At 44.9% G+C, this 20631-nt stretch overlaps 2 long non-coding RNA genes and 7 other non-coding genes across 9 annotated transcripts; all 9 read left to right on the top strand.

Annotated features, from left to right (window-relative positions):
• Window positions 1-1289: 1289 nt before the first annotated feature.
• On the top strand, window positions 1290-1362 carry TRNAN-GUU (transfer RNA asparagine (anticodon GUU)). Its single transcript has one exon. It is a non-coding gene; the product is annotated as a tRNA-Asn (tRNA).
• Window positions 1363-1584: 222 nt separating this feature from the next.
• Window positions 1585-1657, top strand: TRNAN-AUU (transfer RNA asparagine (anticodon AUU)). The gene has a single exon. It is a non-coding gene; the product is annotated as a tRNA-Asn (tRNA).
• A 219-nt stretch (window positions 1658-1876) lies between these two features.
• Window positions 1877-1949, top strand: TRNAN-GUU (transfer RNA asparagine (anticodon GUU)). The gene has a single exon. It is a non-coding gene; the product is annotated as a tRNA-Asn (tRNA).
• A 1394-nt stretch (window positions 1950-3343) lies between these two features.
• Window positions 3344-3416, top strand: TRNAN-GUU (transfer RNA asparagine (anticodon GUU)). Its single transcript has one exon. It is a non-coding gene; the product is annotated as a tRNA-Asn (tRNA).
• Window positions 3417-4077: 661 nt separating this feature from the next.
• LOC149608059 (uncharacterized) lies at window positions 4078-5123 on the top strand. The gene is made up of 3 exons (XR_016376999.1): window positions 4078-4602; window positions 4670-4718; window positions 4789-5123. It is a non-coding gene; the product is annotated as an uncharacterized LOC149608059 (long non-coding RNA).
• A 1990-nt stretch (window positions 5124-7113) lies between these two features.
• LOC149608058 (uncharacterized) lies at window positions 7114-7463 on the top strand. The gene is made up of 2 exons (XR_016377062.1): window positions 7114-7165; window positions 7277-7463. It is a non-coding gene; the product is annotated as an uncharacterized LOC149608058 (long non-coding RNA).
• A 7188-nt stretch (window positions 7464-14651) lies between these two features.
• Window positions 14652-14724, top strand: TRNAN-GUU (transfer RNA asparagine (anticodon GUU)). The gene has a single exon. It is a non-coding gene; the product is annotated as a tRNA-Asn (tRNA).
• A 2565-nt stretch (window positions 14725-17289) lies between these two features.
• TRNAN-GUU (transfer RNA asparagine (anticodon GUU)) lies at window positions 17290-17362 on the top strand. Its single transcript has one exon. It is a non-coding gene; the product is annotated as a tRNA-Asn (tRNA).
• A 2418-nt stretch (window positions 17363-19780) lies between these two features.
• Window positions 19781-19853, top strand: TRNAN-GUU (transfer RNA asparagine (anticodon GUU)). Its single transcript has one exon. It is a non-coding gene; the product is annotated as a tRNA-Asn (tRNA).
• Window positions 19854-20631: the final 778 nt, after the last annotated feature.

The following is a 20631-nucleotide window of genomic DNA, read 5'->3' as shown; positions in this document are numbered from 1 at the left end:
GAAAATTGAATTTTAACAGTTTTTTGAATGAATATCGTTACATTTGCTTGAATTAAAGCAAAAAGTAAAAAAATAATTGTTTCATTGGCTATATTTGAAAATAGTGAAAAAAATTCTCAAAATGTGCTTCTCTGGTCGAGAAACGTCGATTTTGAAAATGTTATTAAAAATCGAGGTACATTTTTATTTATTGATCAATCGAGATGAAATCACTTTTAATGAGTATTTTATAGGTAAATAAGCTAAATTCGGTCAAAAATTTGTCCAGAAAAATATGCATTCAAAAGTGTACCGAAAAAATCGCATGTTTTTTTCTTCAAGATACAAAATCCGTGACAACGATTTCTTATTGAAAATTGAATTTGAACAGTTTTTTGAATGAATATCGTTACATTTGCATGAATTAAAACAAAAAGTACAAAAACTATGGTTTCAGTGATTTTTTTTGAAAATTGTGAAAAAAATTCTCAAAATGTGCTTCTCTGGTCGAGAAACGTCGATTTTGAAAATGTTATTAAAAATCGAGGTACATTTTTATTTATTGATCAATCGAGATGAAATCACTTTTAATGAGTATTTTATAGTTAAATAAGCTGAATTGGGTCATAAATATGTCCAGAAAATAATGCATTAAAAAGTGTACCGAAAAAATCGCATGTTTTTTTCTTCAAAATACAAAATCCGTGACAACGATTTCTTATTGAAAATTTAATTTGAACAGTTTTTTGAATGAATATCGTTACATTTGCTTGAATTAAAGCAAAAAGTAAAAAAATAATGGTTTCATTGGCTATATTTGAAAATAGTGAAAAAATTCTCAAAATGTGCTTCTCTGGTCGAGAAACGTCGATTTTGAAAATGTTATTAAAAATCGAGGTACATTTTTATTTATTGATCAATCGAGATGAAATCACTTTTAATGAGTATTTTATAGGAAATTAAGCTGAATTCGGTCAAAAATTTGTCCAGAAGAAAATGCATTAAAAAGTGTACTGAAAAAATCGCATGTTTTTTTTCTTCAAGATACAAAATCCGTGACAACGATTTCTTATTGAAAATTGAATTTGAACAGTTTTTTGAATGAATATCGTTACATTTGCTTGAATTAAAGCAAAAAGTAAAAAAATAATGGTTTCATTGGCTATATTTGAAAATAGTGTAAAAATTCTCAAAATGTGCTTCTCTGGTCGAGAAACGTCGATTTTGAAAATGTTATTAATGTGAGGTCTCAGATGTGACGTAAAAAGTCAAAGTTTTTCCACAATACCTGACGACCATTTAAGTTTTGAGCTTCCGTGGCGCAATGGTTAGCGCGTTCGGCTGTTAACCGAAAGGTTGGTGGTTCGAGCCCACCCGGGAGCGGTGTTGTGAGCTCTCACATGTAACGTAAAAAGCCAAAGTGTTTCCACAATACCCGACGACCATTTAATTTTTGGGCTTCCGTGGCGCAATGGTTAGCGCGTTCGGCTGTTAACCGAAAGGTTGGTGGTTTCGAGCCCATCCGGGAGCGGTGTTGTGAGGTCTCAGATGTGACGTAAAAAGTCAAAGTTTTTCCACAATACCTGACGACCATTTCATTTCTGAGCTTCCGTGGCGCAATGGTTAGCGCGTTCGGCTATTAACCGAAAGGTTGGTGGTTCGAGCCCACCCGGGAGCGGTGTTGTAAAATCTCAGATGTGACGTAAAAATCCAAAGTTTTCCACAATACCTGACGAACATTTAATTTTGGGCTTCCGTGGCGCAATGGTTAGCGCGTTCGGCTGTTAACCGAAAGGTTTGTGGTTCGATCCCATCCGGGAGCGGTGTTGTGAAGTCTCAGATGTGACGTAAAAAGCCAAAGTTTTTCCACAATACCTGACGAACATTTTATCTTTGGGCTTCCGTGGCGCAATGGTTAGCGCGTTCGGCTGTTAACCGAAAGGTTGGTGGTTCGAGCCCACCCGGGAGCGGTGTTGTGAGCTCTCACATGTAACGTAAAAAGCCAAAGTGTTTCCACAATACCCGACGACCATTTAATTTTTGGGCTTCCGTGGCGCAATGGTTAGCGCGTTCGGCTGTTAACCGAAAGGTTGGTGGTTCGAGCCCATCCGTGAGCGGTGTTGTAAAATCTCAGATGTGACGTAAAAATCCAAAGTTTTTCCACAATACCTGACGAACATTTAATTTTGGGCTTCCGTGGCGCAATGGTTAGCGCGTTCGGCTGTTAACCGAAAGGTTTGTGGTTCGATCCCATCCGGGAGCGGTGTTGTGAAGTCTCAGATGTGACGTAAAAAGTCAGAGTTTTTCCACAATACCTGACGAACATTTAATCTTTGGGCTTCCGTGGCGCAATGGTTAGCGCGTTCGGCTGTTTACCGAAAGGTTGGTGGTTCGAGCCCACCCGGGAGCGGTGTTGTGAGCTCTCACATGTAACGTAAAATTCAGAGTTTTTTAAAAATAACTGACGAACATTTAATTTTTGGTCTTCCGTGGCGCAATGGTTAGAGCGTTCAGCTGTTATTCAAAAGTTTTGTGGTTCGAGCCCATCCACGAGCGGTGTTGTGAAGTCTCAGATGTGACGTAAAAAGTCAAAGTTTTTCCACAATACCTGACGAACATTTAATCTTTGGGCTTCCGTGGCGCAATGGTTAGCGCGTTCGGCTGTTAACCGAAAGGTTGGTGGTTCGCGCCCACCCGGGAGCGGTGTTGTGAGATCTCACATGTAACGTAAAAATCCAAAGTTTTTCCACAATACCTGACGAACATTTAATCTTTGGGCTTCCGTTGCGCAATGGTTAACGCCGTCGGCTGTTAACCGAAAGGTTGGTGGTTCGAGCCCATCCGGGAGCGGTGTTGTGAGGTCTTAGATGTAACGTAAAATTCAGAGTTTTTTAAAAATATGTGACGAACATTTAATTTTTGGGCTTCCGTGGCGCAATGGTTAGCGCGTTCGGCTGTTAACCGAAAGGTTGGTGGTTCGAGCTCACCCGGGAGCGGTGTTGTGAAATCTCACATGTAACGTAAAAAGCCAAAGTGTTTCCACAATACCCGACGACCATTTAATTTTTGGGCTTCCGTGGCGCAATGGTTAGCGCGTTCGGCTGTTAACCGAAAGGTTGGTGGTTCGAGCCCATCCGTGAGCGGTGTTGTGAGGTCTCGGATGTGACGTAAAAAGTCAAAGTTTTTCCACAATACCTGACGAACATTTCATTTCTGAGCTTCCTTGGCTCGAAGGTTAGCGCGTTCGGATGTTAACCAAAAGGTTGGTGGTTCGAGCTCACCCGGTTGCCGTGTTGTGAAGTCTCAAATGTAACGTAAAAAGCCAAAGTTTTTCCACAATACCTGACGACCGTTTAATTTTTGAGCTTCCGTGGCGCAATGGTTAGCGCGTTCGGCTGTTAACCGAAAGGTTGGTGGTTCGAGCCCACCCGGGAGCGGTGTTGTGAGCTCTCACATGTAACGTAAAAAGCCAAAGTGTTTCCACAATACCCGACGACCATTTAATTTTTGGGCTTCCGTGGCGCAATGGTTAGCGCGTTCGGCTGTTAACCGAAAGGTTGGTGGTTCGAGCCCATCCGTGAGCGGTGTTGTGAGGTCTCAGATGTGACGTAAAAAGTCAAAGTTTTTCCACAATACCTGACGAACATTTAATTTTTGGGCTTCCGTGGCGCAATGGTTAGCGCGTTCGGCTGTTAACCGAAAGGTTGGTAGTTCGAGCCCACCCGGGAGCGGTGTTGTGAAATCTCACAGGTAACGTAAATGTCCAAAGTTTTTCCACAATACCTGACGAACATTTAATCTTTGGGCTTCCGTTGCGCAATGGTTAACGCCGTCGGCTGTTAACCGAAAGGTTGGTGGTTCGAGCCCATCCGGGAGCTGTGTTGTGAGGTCTTAGATGTAACGTAAAATTCAGAGTTTTTTAAAAATATGTGACGAACATTTAATTTTTGGTCTTCCGTGGCGCAATGGTTAGCGCGTTCAGCTGTTATTCAAAAGGTTTGTGGTTCGAGCCCATCCGGGAGCGGTGTTGTGAAGTCTCAGATGTGACGTAAATAGTCAAAGTTTTTCCACAATACCTGACGAACATTTAAAGGTAGCGTCGGCGAGGTTTATTACCGATCTAGAACGCTAGATGGCGCTCGCGTTGGGGGCGGTGGCCTAAAATTTGAAAAAAGGACCATACCCTACGAGTGGATGAATCGCGTCACGTGGGCTACAAAGACTCTATTTGCCCCTCAACCTGGACTCCACGTATCAATATAAATGAAGCTCGCCTAGAGCGCAAAACCTTGCAGTCCATTTTGCACCCCTTTTCCTCATTCTTTCGTGACAGCGAGGAGCGGTTTTTCTTTTTCGCACCTGGGAACTTCTTTTATTCTTGGAATTTTTTTTTTTTTTTTTGTACTATGCTGTTATAGTCATAGGAGAGGGGAAATTCGCGGAATTGAGAAATCATTCGACTTGGTTTGGTTGGGGGCTTTGGGCCGGGCGCGTTTAGCGATCGGTTAGGTATCTTTCTTAGGGACGGGATTTCAGAAAGACGGTTAGTAAGAAACGAATTGAGCTTTCTTCATATCCCATGAAGTCAATTGTGTTCGGAACTGTTTTATATGAAGATGATAGGTAACTATTAATAAAAGCATCAAAACTATATCCATGCCAGGATTTAATTCATGCTTTGTTTTATCAGGATAATTATTTTAGTGGTGTTTGGTAATGAACATCAAAAATAAAATGAGGTAAAAATCGAATGTTAAGTTTGACCAATCTAAAAGATTAGTGACTAAACATTTTGTGACTTTTATATAGTACGTATACACCAGGACGTTACTGATAATTTAACAGGACGTGTGAATAATGTTTGAAATTATTGAGGTGGGAGAAGTTGCTCCCTCTCTCAGCTTTATCTTCAGTGCCATGTTTTGATTGTGAGGCATTCTACGTCAGCCAAGATGGTCAAACTGAACTGTAGCCTTTCTCCCTGCAGCCTCTTGGCTTAGTAACACTGGGAGAACCAAAATGAAATTGAACTGGGTTACTGGACGCTTGGCAAAATTTAAATGGACACTCGCGATATTTTAAATGGACGCTCGCGATATTTTAAATGGACGCTCGCGATATTTTAAATGGACACTCGCGATATTTTAAATGGACGCTCGCGAAATTTTAAATGGACGCTCGCGAAATTTTAAATGGACGCTTGCGATATTTTAAATGGACGCTCGCGAAATTTTAAATGGACGCTCGCGAAATTTTAAATGGACGCTCGCGATATTTTAAATGGACGCTCCCGAAATTTTAAATGGACGCTCGCGATATTTTAAATGGACGCTCGCGATATTTTAAATGGACGCTCGCGATATTTTAAATGGACACTCGCGAAATTTTAAATGGACGCTCGCGATATTTTAAATGGACGCTCGCGATATTTTAAATGGACGCTCGCGATATTTTAAATGGACACTCGCGATATTTTAAATGGACACTCGTGATATTTTAAATGGACACTCGCGATATTTTAAGTGGACAGTCGCAATAGTTAGAATATTTTTTCAAACTTCGTATTTATAAAAACTTTTTGAGGATACAGTGTATAGACTAATGGTGGTAGAGAGGGGTGAAAACCGTGTATCCCTCCCTCTGGGCGCGCTTTTGTAAGAGAGGATACTGTACGCGCCCAGTAGGGGCATGACACTGAGCTAAGAGATAGGAGGTATGCCGTTTGCATAGGTAGTACTGCCATTACTCTATATCGGGCCTGACTTCAGTCTTACAACATCAGAACCAGTTTGTGTACGTGTACATGTATATAGACAAGCCTTTAGCAACTAGGGTTTTCTATACAATGTTGTGATTCTTTCTCGTATAACCGTGTCTAATCATAGAGCTGTTAAACTGGCAGCTTCAAGAGGGAAAGGGTGTAGCGCTTCAAACTATTGTATCTATAAATCGAGACAGGTTTGGGAGAGGATAGGTAGGCTAAAGACATTTTCTATGATTTAGGAAAGGAGAAAAAACTTATGCGTCATGCACCGCACAGCCTTAGACCATTGTTGGGTATTGTACAACCTTAGCACATTGCAAAATAATTTTGGTCTTTGTTAGCAACATCGAATGTTAGATAATACCAGGTGGTAATTAGCAAAGGAGATGTATGCATTCATCCTTATTGGCATTAAGGGGTAGTATGGACTGGTACTTGCTTCGTTACTTTGAGTGGGGTAACTTGGGTAAGGGTGTGATGGTGTTGGAAAATTTTTGCGCCGGCTCGCTAAAAGCAAGGAGGATGAATAAGAGAGAAGACTCGTTTTGGAAATGTGGAAATAAAAACATGCATCGGCGCGTAAGCCGTTGGTAAAGGCTCACGTCACGTGATCGTTCTTGCAAACGAGGAATATTCAAAATTATAAACAAGCTGATGAGGCTAGAAAAAGGGGGCTTGAACGCATGGGCGAGAACGTACGCTCTCTTGCCGTGAGGGGGTCGTGGTAATCATGGTAACTGGGGAACGCCACAGTGTAATTTTATGAACTGCGGACTACGTGCATTTTGTCTGACTCTGAACCTCCTCTCTTATAAATCCGCCTTGCTACCTACCGTACAGACCATTTCGGAAATTAAATACGGTACCATTGCGGTATCCTCCTTGGCGCCAAGAAACCCCGCTAGATTCAGTGCGAGTTGGCTAGCCTCCCGCGAGCAGTGAACTCGGGCTCATTCTGGCGTCTCTTCTTGGCGCGAGGGAGAATACCCCAATGGCCGCCTCTCCCTTGTGGGTTGGTTACTCAGTATTTATATTCCGAAATTTTCTATAGTTTGTAGGTAAAGGGGGTCTGTAAACCAGAAATGTGGTTTTATTTTTGTTTGGGTTCTAAGAATTCCCTCCAGATCCATGAATGTATACCATTTCTCAGTCTTGGCGGATGGTGTTAATTTTGGGAGGGTAATTGAGGTTTTCCTACCCTTTTCTTAGTATCAACTCAGCTTTAAAGTGAAATTCCGGGTGGCTAGTGCTTCCCAAACACACCCATAATATCGGCCGGTTCTGACATTTCTACCTTGAATACAAGCTCATTCGTTCATTATTTTAAAAGGAGATAAAAGAAATGTTTAGGTGCATTGGAATGTGGCCACCGAAGAAATGGAGATAGAATTCAGTCTCGTCGAGGGGCTACTCACTATTATGGTTACTGCAGTGATTATAACATTATTTAATCGCCACTTGTACCCAGAACAACTCGCCAATTACACATGGCAAAGGTAATTGTAAAGCGATTAACGAGTCATTTCATTTCAGAAAGAAGTATGTTCGAAACACTTCGCAATTATCACACGATATAAGGAATTAGATCGGGATAACCAAATCATTTCACGTCAGGTGTTCACAGGATATAAAGAAGGATCACGTCCCTTTCGTTTGAAGAACGTTCAAACCAATGTACTTTTTCAGTTTTTCCAAGAAATAAATAAAAATGCTCATTATATACTCTTGTTCAACCTCACTTGACAGTATTGTAAAAGTTGAGGAGCATTAGCCAATATATAATGGCAAGTACGGTTTCTCAAGTGCGGATGAACAGGAGTATAGATATTTGTCTCCATAGTTTCATTTTAAGTTAAAAATATCGAATCGAAAAAAATAGTGAATCTTTATAAAAGACCTTTCTATTCAAAGCTACTAGCCTTTAGCACATAGAGAGTGAGAAAATGGATTGAAATGGCATTGGGAAAAGGGAATAAAGGAATCAACTATAGGTGATTGGTTGTCCAACTATTCAGGTGGTCGAAGCTACCCTGCCCTTATTTGAAAAAAAAGGGGGGGAGGTACCTCCTCCTTACAGAGAAAAAACGTAAGTATTGCAATGTTAGGGGGTTTCAGTTTAAACCTTTGCCCTCTTAAAACTCCGAACCCCTTCTTGGTACCGCAGTCCCCAGGATAATCATGGCAGTAAGACTATAGAGTAATGGCACCTCCCTGCCTTTGGCTACGTTACGCTCTATGAGAAATTAACATGGAGTGCCACTACTCTATATAGGGGAAAAAAGAAAACCCAGTCTGGCGTTTTTCGTCCCCCCGTTTAACATTCTTAAGCTTTCCCTACCATCAACGGTCACGTGGCGCGGGCATCATCCATGGGGGAGGGGGGGATTGGCGAACCTAAAGGAAGCGTGGCTTCACGACGAAGCCACCAACGACTGGTGCGGTAACGGATGGGGGAAAGGGGGGAGTAGAAAATTCGTTAGAAATAAACTGAGTTGCAAGCTTTTTCGCCTAGGCGGCAGCACATTTTCTCGGCGTTTGGAGCTACACAGGAAAGTTTCACTAAAGGGGCGCCAACCGAGCAGAGTTCCCCTTTAATCTTTGGGCTTCCGTTGCACAATGGTTAACGCCGTCGGCTGTTAACCGAAAGGTTGGTGGTTCGAGCCCATCCGGGAGCGGTGTTGTGAGGTCTTAGATGTAACGTAAAATTCAGAGTTTTTTAAAAATAACTGACGAACATTTAATTTTTGGTCTTCCGTGGCGCAATGGGTAACGCCGTCGGCTGTTAACCGAAAGGTTGGTGGTTCGAGCCCATCCGGGAGCGGTGTTGTGAGGTCTTAGATGTAACGTAAAATTCAGAGTTTTTTAAAAATATGTGACGAACATTTAATTTTTGGGCTTCCGTGGCGCAATGGTTAGCGCGTTCAGCTGTTATTCAAAAGGTTTGTGGTTCGAGCCCATCCGGGAGCGGTGTTTTGAAGTCTCGGATGTGACGTAAAAAGTCAGAGTTTTTCCACAATACCTGACGAACATTTCATTTCTGAGCTTCCTTGGCTCGAAGGTTAGCGCGTTCGGATGTTAACCAAAAGGTTGGTGGTTCGAGCCCACCCGGCTGCCGTGTTGTGAAGTCTCAAATGTAACGTAAAAAGCCAAAGTTTTTCCACAATACCTGACGACCGTTTAATCTTTGGGCTTCCGTTGCACAATGGTTAACGCCGTCTATGTTAACCGAAAGGTTGGTGGTTCGAGCCCATCCGGGAGCGGTGTTGTGAGGTCTTAGATGTAACGTAAAATTCAGAGATTTTTAAAAATATGTGACGAACATTTAATCTTTGGGCTTCCGTGGCGCAATGGTTAGCGCGTTCGGCTGTTAACTGAAAGGTTAATGGTTCGAGACCATCCGGGAGCGGTGTTGTGAGGTCTCAGATGTGACGTAAAAAGTCAAAGTTTTTCCACAATACCTGACGAACATTTAATTTTTGGGCTTCCGTGGCGCAATGGTTAGCGCGTTCGGCTGTTAACCGAAAGGTTGGTGGTTCGAGCTCACCCGGGAGCGGTGTTGTGAAATCTCACATGTAACGTAAAAAGCCAAAGTGTTTCCACAATACCCGACGACCATTTAATTTTTGGGCTTCCGTGGCGCAATGGTTAGCGCGTTCGGCTGTTAACCGAAAGGTTGGTGGTTCGAGCCCATCCGTGAGCGGTGTTGTGAGGTCTCGGATGTGACGTAAAAAGTCAAAGTTTTTCCACAATACCTGACGAACATTTCATTTCTGAGCTTCCTTGGCTCGAAGGTTAGCGCGTTCGGATGTTAACCAAAAGGTTGGTGGTTCGAGCCCACCCGGCTGCCGTGTTGTGAAGTCTCAAATGTAACGTAAAAAGCCAAAGTTTTTCCACAATACCTGACGACCGTTTAATTTTTGAGCTTCCGTGGCGCAATGGTTAGCGCGTTCGGCTGTTAACCGAAAGGTTGGTGGTTCGAGCCCACCCGGGGGCGGTGTTGTGAGATCTCAAACGTAATGTCAAATGCCAAAGTTTTTCCACAATACCTGACGAACATTTAATCTTTGGGCTTCCGTTGCGCAATGGTTAACGCCGTCGGCTGTTAACCGAAAGGTTGGTGGTTCGAGCCCATCCGGGAGCGGTGTTGTGAGGTCTTAGATGTAACGTAAAATTCAGAGTTTTTTAAAAATAACTGACGAACATTTAATTTTTGGTCTTCCGTGGCGCAATGGGTAACGCCGTCGGCTGTTAACCGAAAGGTTGGTGGTTCGAGCCCATCCGGGAGCGGTGTTGTGAGGTCTTAGATGTAACGTAAAATTCAGAGTTTTTTAAAAATATGTGACGAACATTTAATTTTTGGGCTTCCGTGGCGCAATGGTTAGCGCGTTCAGCTGTTATTCAAAAGGTTTGTGGTTCGAGCCCATCCGGGAGCGGTGTTTTGAAGTCTCGGATGTGACGTAAAAAGTCAGAGTTTTTCCACAATACCTGACGAACATTTCATTTCTGAGCTTCCTTGGCTCGAAGGTTAGCGCGTTCGGATGTTAACCAAAAGGTTGGTGGTTCGAGCCCACCCGGCTGCCGTGTTGTGAAGTCTCAAATGTAACGTAAAAAGCCAAAGTTTTTCCACAATACCTGACGACCGTTTAATCTTTGGGCTTCCGTTGCACAATGGTTAACGCCGTCTATGTTAACCGAAAGGTTGGTGGTTCGAGCCCATCCGGGAGCGGTGTTGTGAGGTCTTAGATGTAACGTAAAATTCAGAGATTTTTAAAAATATGTGACGAACATTTAATCTTTGGGCTTCCGTGGCGCAATGGTTAGCGCGTTCGGCTGTTAACTGAAAGGTTAATGGTTCGAGACCATCCGGGAGCGGTGTTGTGAGGTCTCAGATGTGACGTAAAAAGTCAAAGTTTTTCCACAATACCTGACGAACATTTAATTTTTGGGCTTCCGTGGCGCAATGGTTAGCGCGTTCGGCTGTTAACCGAAAGGTTGGTGGTTCGAGCTCACCCGGGAGCGGTGTTGTGAAATCTCACATGTAACGTAAAAAGCCAAAGTGTTTCCACAATACCCGACGACCATTTAATTTTTGGGCTTCCGTGGCGCAATGGTTAGCGCGTTCGGCTGTTAACCGAAAGGTTGGTGGTTCGAGCCCATCCGTGAGCGGTGTTGTGAGGTCTCGGATGTGACGTAAAAAGTCAAAGTTTTTCCACAATACCTGACGAACATTTCATTTCTGAGCTTCCTTGGCTCGAAGGTTAGCGCGTTCGGATGTTAACCAAAAGGTTGGTGGTTCGAGCCCACCCGGCTGCCGTGTTGTGAAGTCTCAAATGTAACGTAAAAAGCCAAAGTTTTTCCACAATACCTGACGACCGTTTAATCTTTGGGCTTCCGTTGCACAATGGTTAACGCCGTCTATGTTAACCGAAAGGTTGGTGGTTCGAGCCCATCCGGGAGCGGTGTTGTGAGGTCTTAGATGTAACGTAAAATTCAGAGATTTTTAAAAATATGTGACGAACATTTAATCTTTGGGCTTCCGTGGCGCAATGGTTAGCGCGTTCGGCTGTTAACTGAAAGGTTAATGGTTCGAGACCATCCGGGAGCGGTGTTGTGAGGTCTCAGATGTGACGTAAAAAGTCAAAGTTTTTCCACAATACCTGACGAACATTTAATTTTTGGGCTTCCGTGGCGCAATGGTTAGCGCGTTCGGCTGTTAACCGAAAGGTTGGTGGTTCGAGCTCACCCGGGAGCGGTGTTGTGAAATCTCACATGTAACGTAAAAAGCCAAAGTGTTTCCACAATACCCGACGACCATTTAATTTTTGGGCTTCCGTGGCGCAATGGTTAGCGCGTTCGGCTGTTAACCGAAAGGTTGGTGGTTCGAGCCCACCCGGGGGCGGTGTTGTGAGATCTCAAACGTAATGTCAAATGCCAAAGTTTTTCCACAATACCTGACGAACATTTAATCTTTGGGCTTCCGTTGCGCAATGGTTAACGCCGTCGGCTGTTAACCGAAAGGTTGGTGGTTCGAGCTCACCCGGGAGCGGTGTTGTGAAATCTCACATGTAACGTAAAAAGCCAAAGTGTTTCCACAATACCCGACGACCATTTAATTTTTGGGCTTCCGTGGCGCAATGGTTAGCGCGTTCGGCTGTTAACCGAAAGGTTGGTGGTTCGAGCCCATCCGTGAGCGGTGTTGTGAGGTCTCGGATGTGACGTAAAAAGTCAAAGTTTTTCCACAATACCTGACGAACATTTCATTTCTGAGCTTCCTTGGCTCGAAGGTTAGCGCGTTCGGATGTTAACCAAAAGGTTGGTGGTTCGAGCCCACCCGGCTGCCGTGTTGTGAAGTCTCAAATGTAACGTAAAAAGCCAAAGTTTTTCCACAATACCTGACGACCGTTTAATCTTTGGGCTTCCGTTGCACAATGGTTAACGCCGTCTATGTTAACCGAAAGGTTGGTGGTTCGAGCCCATCCGGGAGCGGTGTTGTGAGGTCTTAGATGTAACGTAAAATTCAGAGATTTTTAAAAATATGTGACGAACATTTAATCTTTGGGCTTCCGTGGCGCAATGGTTAGCGCGTTCGGCTGTTAACTGAAAGGTTAATGGTTCGAGACCATCCGGGAGCGGTGTTGTGAGGTCTCAGATGTGACGTAAAAAGTCAAAGTTTTTCCACAATACCTGACGAACATTTAATTTTTGGGCTTCCGTGGCGCAATGGTTAGCGCGTTCGGCTGTTAACCGAAAGGTTGGTGGTTCGAGCTCACCCGGGAGCGGTGTTGTGAAATCTCACATGTAACGTAAAAAGCCAAAGTGTTTCCACAATACCCGACGACCATTTAATTTTTGGGCTTCCGTGGCGCAATGGTTAGCGCGTTCGGCTGTTAACCGAAAGGTTGGTGGTTCGAGCCCACCCGGGGGCGGTGTTGTGAGATCTCAAACGTAATGTCAAATGCCAAAGTTTTTCCACAATACCTGACGAACATTTAATCTTTGGGCTTCCGTTGCGCAATGGTTAACGCGGTCGGCTGTTAACCGAAAGGTTGGTGGTTCGAGCTCACCCGGGAGCGGTGTTGTGAAATCTCACATGTAACGTAAAAAGCCAAAGTGTTTCCACAATACCCGACGACCATTTAATTTTTGGGCTTCCGTGGCGCAATGGTTAGCGCGTTCGGCTGTTAACCGAAAGGTTGGTGGTTCGAGCCCATCCGTGAGCGGTGTTGTGAGGTCTCGGATGTGACGTAAAAAGTCAAAGTTTTTCCACAATACCTGACGAACATTTCATTTCTGAGCTTCCTTGGCTCGAAGGTTAGCGCGTTCGGATGTTAACCAAAAGGTTGGTGGTTCGAGCCCACCCGGCTGCCGTGTTGTGAAGTCTCAAATGTAACGTAAAAAGCCAAAGTTTTTCCACAATACCTGACGACCGTTTAATTTTTGAGCTTCCGTGGCGCAATGGTTAGCGCGTTCGGCTGTTAACCGAAAGGTTGGTGGTTCGAGCCCACCCGGGGGCGGTGTTGTGAGATCTCAAACGTAATGTCAAATGCCAAAGTTTTTCCACAATACCTGACGAACATTTAATCTTTGGGCTTCCGTTGCGCAATGGTTAACGCCGTCGGCTGTTAACCGAAAGGTTGGTGGTTCGAGCCCATCCGGGAGCGGTGTTGTGAGGTCTTAGATGTAACGTAAAATTCAGAGTTTTTTAAAAATAACTGACGAACATTTAATTTTTGGGATTCCGTGGCGCAATGGTTAGCGCGTTCGGCTGTTAACCGAAAGGTTGGTGGTTCGAGCCCATCCGGGAGCGGTGTTGTGAGGTCTTAGATGTAACGTAAAATTCAGAGTTTTTTTAAAAATACCTGACGAACATTTTATCTTTGGGCTTCTGTGGCGCAATGGTTAGCGCGTTCGGCTGTTAACCGAGAGGTTGGTGGTTCGAGCCCACCCGGGAGCGGTGTTGTGAGCTCTCACATGTAACGTAAAAAGCCAAAGTGTTTCCACAATACCCGACGACCATTTAATTTTTGGGCTTCCGTGGCGCAATGGTTAGCGCGTTCGGCTGTTAACCGAAAGGTTGGTGGTTCGAGCCCATCCGTGAGCGGTGTTGTGAGGTCTCAGATGTGACGTAAAAAGCCAAAGTTTTTCCACAATACCTGACGAACATTTAATCTTTGGGCTTCCGTTGCGCAATGGTTAACGCCGTCGGCTGTTAACCGAAAGGTTGGTGGTTCGCGCCCATCCGGGAGCGGTGTTGTGAGGTCTTAGATGTGACGTAAAATTCAGAGTTTTTTTAAAAATAACTGACGAACATTTAATTTTTGGGTTTCCGTGGCGCAATGGTTAGAGCGTTCAGCTGTTAACCGAAAGTTGGTGGTTCGAGCCCACCCGGGAGCGGTGTTGTGAGCTCTCACATGTAACGTAAAAAGCCAAAGTTTTTCCACAATACCTGACGAACATTTAATCTTTGGGCTTCCGTTGCGCAATGGTTAACGCCGTCGGCTGTTAACCGAAAGGTTGGTGGTTCGAGCCCATCCGGGAGCGGTGTTGTGAGGTCTTAGATGTAACTTAAAATTCAGAGTTTTTTAAAAATATCTGACGAACATTTAATTTTTGGGCTTCCGTGGCGCAACGGTTAGCGCGTTCAGCTGTTATTCAAAAGGTTTGTGGTTCGAGCCCATCCGGGAGCGGTGTTTTGAAGTCTCGGATGTGACGTAAAAAGTCAGAGTTTTTCCACAATACCTGACGACCATTTCATTTCTGAGCTTCCTTGGCTCGAAGGTTAGCGCGTTCGAATGTTAACCAAAAGGTTGGTGGTTCGAGCCCACCCGGCTGCCGTGTTGTGAAGTCTCAAATGTAACGTAAAAAGCCAAAGTTTTTCCACAATACCTGACGACCGTTTATTTTTTGAGCTTCCGTGGCGCAATGGTTAGCGCGTTCGGCTGTTAACCGAAAGGTTGGTGGTTCGAGCCCACCCGGGAGCGGTGTTGTGAGCTCTCAAATGTAACGTAAAAAGCCAAAGTTTTTCCACAATACCTGACGACCGTTTAATTTTTGAGCTTCCGTGGCGCAATGGTTAGCGCGTTCGGCTGTTAACCGAAAGGTTGGTGGTTCGAGCCCACCCGGGGGCGGTGTTGTGAGATCTCAAACGTAATGTCAAATGCCAAAGTTTTTCCACAATACCTGACGAACATTTAATCTTTGGGCTTCCGTTGCGCAATGGTTAACGCCGTCGGCTGTTAACCGAAAGGTTGGTGGTTCGAGCCCATCCGGGAGCGGTGTTGTGAGGTCTTAGATGTAACGTAAAATTCAGAGTTTTTTAAAAATAACTGACGAACATTTAATTTTTGGGCTTCCGTGGCGCAATGGTTAGCGCGTTCGGCTGTTAACCGAAAGGTTGGTGGTTCGAGCCCATCCGGGAGCGGTGTTGTGAGGTCTTAGATGTAACGTAAAATTCAGAGTTTTTTAAAAATAACTGACGAACATTTAATTTTTGGGCTTCCGTGGCGCAATGGTTAGCGCGTTCGGCTGTTAACCGAAAGGTTGGTGGTTCGAGCCCATCCGGGAGCGGTGTTGTGAGGTCTTAGATGTAACGTAAAATTCAGAGTTTTTTAAAAATACCTGACGAACATTTTATCTTTGGGCTTTTCCGTGGCGCAATGGTTAGCGCGTTCGGCTGTTAACCGAAAGGTTGGTGGTTCGAGCCCATCCGTGAGCGGTGTTGTGAGGTCTCAGATGTGACGTAAAAAGTCAAAGTTTTTCCACAATACCTGACGAACATTTAATCTTTGGGCTTCCGTTGCGCAATGGTTAACGCCGTCGGCTGTTTACCGAAAGGTTGGTGGTTCGAGCCCATCCGGGAGCGGTGTTGTGAGGTCTTAGATGTGACGTAAAATTCAGAGTTTTTTAAAAATAACTGACGAACATTTAATTTTTGGGTTTCCGTGGCGCAATGGTTAGAGCGTTCAGCTGTTAATCAAAAGGTTTGTGGTTCGAGCCCATCCGGGAGCGGTGTTGTGAAGTCTCAGATGTGACGTAAAAAGTCAAAGCTTTTCCACTATACCTGACAAACATTTAATCTTTGGGCTTCCGTTGCACAATGGTTAACGCCGTCGGCTGTTAGCCGAAAGGTTGGTGGTTCGAGCCCATCCGGGAGCGGTGTTGTGAGGTCTTAGATGTAACGTAAAATTCAGAGTTTTTTAAAAATATCTGACGAACATTTAATTTTTGTGCTTCCGTGGCGCAATGGTTAGCGCGTTCAGCTGTTATTCAAAAGGTTTGTGGTTCGAACCCATCCGGGAGGGGTGTTTTGAAGTCTCGGATGTGACGTAAAAAGCCAAAGTGTTTCCACAATACCCGACGACCATTTAATTTTTGGGCTTCCGTGGCGCAATGGTTAGCGCGTTCGGCTGTTAACCGAAAGGTTGGTGGTTCGAGCCCATCCGTGAGCGGTGTTGTGAGGTCTCAGATGTGACGCAAAAAGTCAAAGTTTTTCCACAATACCTGACGAACATTTAATCTTTGGGCTTCCGTTGCGCAATGGTTAACGCCGTCGGCTGTTAACCGAAAGGTTGTTGGTTCGAGCCCATCCGGGAGCGGTGTTGTGAGGTCTTAGATGTGACGTAAAATTCAGAGTTTTTTAAAAATAACTGACGAACATTTAATTTTTGGGTTTCCGTGGCGCAATGGTTAGAGCGTTCAGCTGTTAACCGAAAGTTGGTGGTTCGAGCCCACCCGGGAGCGGTGTTGTGAGCTCTCACATGTAACGTAAAAAGCCAAAGTTTTTCCACAATACCTGACGAACATTTAATCTTTGGGCTTCCGTTGCGCAATGGTTAACGCCGTCGGCTGTTAACCGAAAGGTTGGTGGTTCGAGCCCATCCGGGAGCGGTGTTGTGAGGTCTTAGATGTGACGTAAAATTCAGAGTTTTTTAAAAATAACTGACGAACATTTAATTTTTGGGTTTCCGTGGCGCAATGGTTAGAGCGTTCAGCTGTTAACCGAAAGTTGGTGGTTCGAGCCCACCCGGGAGCGGTGTTGTGAGCTCTCACATGTAACGTAAAAAGCCAAAGTTTTTCCACAATACCTGACGAACATTTAATCTTTGGGCTTCCGTTGCGCAATGGTTAACGCCGTCGGCTGTTAACCGAAAGGTTGGTGGTTCGAGCCCATCCGGGAGCGGTGTTGTGAGGTCTTAGATGTAACTTAAAATTCAGAGTTTTTTAAAAATATCTGACGAACATTTAATTTTTGGGCTTCCGTGGCGCAATGGTTAGCGCGTTCAGCTGTTATTCAAAAGGTTTGTGGTTCGAGCCCATCCGGGAGCGGTGTTTTGAAGTCTCGGATGTGACGTAAAAAGTCAGAGTTTTTCCACAATACCTGACGAAAATTTCATTTCTGAGCTTCCTTGGCTCGAAGGTTAGCGCGTTCGAATGTTAACCAAAAGGTTGGTGGTTCGAGCCCACCCGGCTGCCGTGTTGTGAAGTCTCAAATGTAACGTAAAAAGCCAAAGTTTTTCCACAATACCTGACGACCGTTTAATTTTTGAGCTTCCGTGGCGCAATGGTTAGCGCGTTCGGCTGTTAACCGAAAGGTTGGTGGTTCGAGCCCACCCGGGAGCGGTGTTGTGAGCTCTCAAATGTAACGTAAAAAGCCAAAGTTTTTCCACAATACCTGACGACCGTTTAATTTTTGAGCTTCCGTGGCGCAATGGTTAGCGCGTTCGGCTGTTAACCGAAAGGTTGGTGGTTCGAGCCCTCCCGGGGGCGGTGTTGTGAGATCTCAAACGTAATGTCAAATGCCAAAGTTTTTCCACAATACCTGACGAACATTTAATCTTTGGGCTTCCGTTGCGCAATGGTTAACGCCGTCGGCTGTTAACCGAAAGGTTGGTGGTTCGAGCCCATCCGGGAGCGGTGTTGTGAGGTCTTAGATGTAACGTAAAATTCAGAGTTTTTTAAAAATAACTGACGAACATTTAATTTTTGGGCTTCCGTGGCGCAATGGTTAGCGCGTTCGGCTGTTAACCGAAAGGTTGGTGGTTCGAGCCCATCCGGGAGCGGTGTTGTGAGGTCTTAGATGTAACGTAAAATTCAGAGTTTTTTAAAAATAACTGACGAACATTTAATTTTTGGGCTTCCGTGGCGCAATGGTTAGCGCGTTCGGCTGTTAACCGAAAGGTTGGTGGTTCGAGCCCATCCGGGAGCGGTGTTGTGAGGTCTTAGATGTAACGTAAAATTCAGAGTTTTTTAAAAATACCTGACGAACATTTTATCTTTGGGCTTTTCCGTGGCGCAATGGTTAGCGCGTTCGGCTGTTAACCGAAAGGTTGGTGGTTCGAGCCCATCCGTGAGCGGTGTTGTGAGGTCTCAGATGTGACGAAAAAAGTCAAAGTTTTTCCACAATACCTGACGAACATTTAATCTTTGGGCTTCCGTTGCGCAATGGTTAACGCCGTCGGCTGTTAACCGAAAGGTTGGTGGTTCGAGCCCATCCGGGAGCGGTGTTGTGAGGTCTTAGATGTGACGTAAAATTCAGAGTTTTTTAAAAATAACTGACGAACATTTAATTTTTGGGTTTCCGTGGCGCAATGGTTAGAGCGTTCAGCTGTTAACCGAAAGTTGGTGGTTCGAGCCCACCCGGGAGCGGTGTTGTGAGCTCTCACATGTAACGTAAAAAGCCAAAGTTTTTCCACAATACCTGACGAACATTTAATCTTTGGGCTTCCGTTGCGCAATGGTTAACGCCGTCGGCTGTTAACCAAAAGGTTGGTGGTTCGAGCCCATCCGGGAGCGGTGTTGTGAGGTCTTAGATGTAACGTAAAATTCAGAGTTTTTTAAAAATAACTGACGAACATATAATTTTTGGGCTTCCGTGGCGCAATGGTTAGAGCGTTCAGCTGTTATTCAAAAGGTTTGTGGTTCGAGCCCATCCGGGAGCGGTGTTGTGAAGTCTCAGATGTGACGTAAAAAGTCAAAGCTTTTCCACTATACCTGACAAACATTTAATCTTTGGGCTTCCGTTGCACAATGGTTAACGCCGTCGGCTGTTAGCCGAAAGGTTGGTGGTTCGAGCCCATCCGGGAGCGGTGTTGTGAGGTCTTAGATGTAACGTAAAATTCAGAGTTTTTTAAAAATATCTGACGAACATTTAATTTTTGTGCTTCCGTGGCGCAATGGTTAGCGCGTTCAGCTGTTATTCAAAAGGTTTGTGGTTCGAACCCATCCGGGAGGGGTGTTTTGAAGTCTCGGATGTGACGTAAAAAGCCAAAGTGTTTCCACAATACCCGACGACCATTTAATTTTTGGGCTTCCGTGGCGCAATGGTTAGCGCGTTCGGCTGTTAACCGAAAGGTTGGTGGTTCGAGCCCATCCGTGAGCGGTGTTGTGAGGTCTCAGATGTGACGCAAAAAGTCAAAGTTTTTCCACAATACCTGACGAACATTTAATCTTTGGGCTTCCGTTGCGCAATGGTTAACGCCGTCGGCTGTTAACCGAAAGGTTGTTGGTTCGAGCCCATCCGGGAGCGGTGTTGTGAGGTCTTAGATGTGACGTAAAATTCAGAGTTTTTTAAAAATAACTGACGAACATTTAATTTTTGGGTTTCCGTGGCGCAATGGTTAGAGCGTTCAGCTGTTAACCGAAAGTTGGTGGTTCGAGCCCACCCGGGAGCGGTGTTGTGAGCTCTCACATGTAACGTAAAAAGCCAAAGTGTTTCCACAATACCTGACGAACATTTAATCTTTGGGCTTCCGTTGCGCAATGGTTAACGCCGTCGGCTGTTAACCAAAAGGTTGGTGGTTCGAGCCCATCCGGGAGCGGTGTTGTGAGGTCTTAGATGTAACGTAAAATTCAGAGTTTTTTAAAAATAACTGACGAACATTTAATTTTTGGGCTTCCGTGGCGCAATGGTTAGAGCGTTCAGCTGTTATTCAAAAGGTTTGTGGTTCGAGCCCACCCGGCTGCCGTGTTGTGAAGTCTCAAATGTAACGTAAAAAGCCAAAGTTTTTCCACAATACCTGACGACCGTTTAATTTTTGAGCTTCCGTGGCGCAATGGTTAGCGCGTTCGGCTGTTAACCGAAAGGTTGGTGGTTCGAGCCCACCCGGGAGCGGTGTTGTGAGCTCTCAAATGTAACGTAAAAAGCCAAAGTTTTTCCACAATACCTGACGACCGTTTAATTTTTGAGCTTCCGTGGCGCAATGGTTAGCGCGTTCGGCTGTTAACCGAAAGGTTGGTGGTTCGAGCCCACCCGGGGGCGGTGTTGTGAGATCTCAAACGTAATGTCAAATGCCAAAGTTTTTCCACAATACCTGACGAACATTTAATCTTTGGGCTTCCGTTGCGCAATGGTTAACGCCGTCGGCTGTTAACCGAAAGGTTGGTGGTTCGAGCCCATCCGGGAGCGGTGTTGTGAGGTCTTAGATGTAACGTAAAATTCAGAGTTTTTTAAAAATAACTGACGAACATTTAATTTTTGGGCTTCCGTGGCGCAATGGTTAGCGCGTTCGGCTGTTAACCGAAAGGTTGGTGGTTCGAGCCCATCCGGGAGCGGTGTTGTGAGGTCTTAGATGTAACGTAAAATTCAAAGTTTTTAAAAAATAAATGACGAACATTTTATCTTTGGGCTTCCGTGGCGCAATGGTTAGCGCGTTCGGCTGTTAACCGAAAGGTTGGTGGTTCGAGCCCATCCGTGAGCGGTGTTGTGAGGTCTCAGATGTGACGTAAAAAGTCAAAGTTTTTCCACAATACCTGACGAACATTTAATCTTTGGGCTTCCGTGGCGCAATGGTTAGCGCGTTCGGCTGTTAACCGAAAGGTTGGTGGTTCGAGCCCATCCGGGAGCGGTGTTGTGAGGTCTTAGATGTGACGTAAAATTCAGAGTTTTTTAA

The sequence above is a fragment of the Phalangium opilio genome, unplaced genomic scaffold, assembly GCF_054372755.1.
Source record: "Phalangium opilio isolate 3A_F unplaced genomic scaffold, DU_Popi_V2 ptg000352l_1, whole genome shotgun sequence".
Lineage (NCBI taxonomy): Eukaryota > Metazoa > Arthropoda > Arachnida > Opiliones > Phalangiidae > Phalangium > Phalangium opilio.
The sequence above is the reverse complement of the archived record's forward strand: the minus strand, read 5'-3'. Positions and strand labels throughout refer to the sequence as shown.